This window comes from Pterocles gutturalis, unplaced genomic scaffold (assembly GCF_000699245.1).
Source record: "Pterocles gutturalis isolate BGI_N339 unplaced genomic scaffold, ASM69924v1 scaffold14467, whole genome shotgun sequence".
NCBI lineage: Eukaryota > Metazoa > Chordata > Aves > Pterocliformes > Pteroclidae > Pterocles > Pterocles gutturalis.
The window spans coordinates 6,363-6,834 of record NW_010108182.1 but is presented as its reverse complement, the minus strand read 5'-3'; positions in this window follow the sequence as shown (position 1 = coordinate 6,834).

The following is a 472-nucleotide window of genomic DNA, read 5'->3' as shown; positions in this document are numbered from 1 at the left end:
CTCAAGCCCTGCTGTCCTCCCGGCTGCTGGCCGTGCCCGGCTCTGCCTGCTCTCTGCCATGCTTCCACCCACAGCTTGGGGGCCTTGCTGCAGAGTTCTTGCGGGGGGCGGAGATTTTGTGCTGGACACAGTGTCCTTGGGAGCAGCCTTGGGGGTTGGAACGGGAGGACTAGCAGCACCACAGTCCAGGTCTGCAATCCCCAGCCAGCCCTTCCCAGTGGGAGGTACCCCGGGGTGGGGGGAGCGCTGCATGGGGGGGGTGACACTTCTGCAGGCTGGAGGGGCTGAGAGCCTCTGAGCACCTGTGTGGGTCGGGCAGGAATTTGGCCAGGAGGTGGTAACAACCCCCAAAGAAAAGGACTTTTGGGGTGGTGCTGGGTTTTCCCAGGAGCGTTCTGTGGTTTCTGGAAGGCTTCTCCTTGGGGGGATACAGAATCACAAAGGGGTTTGGGAGGGAAGGGACCTTAAAGCC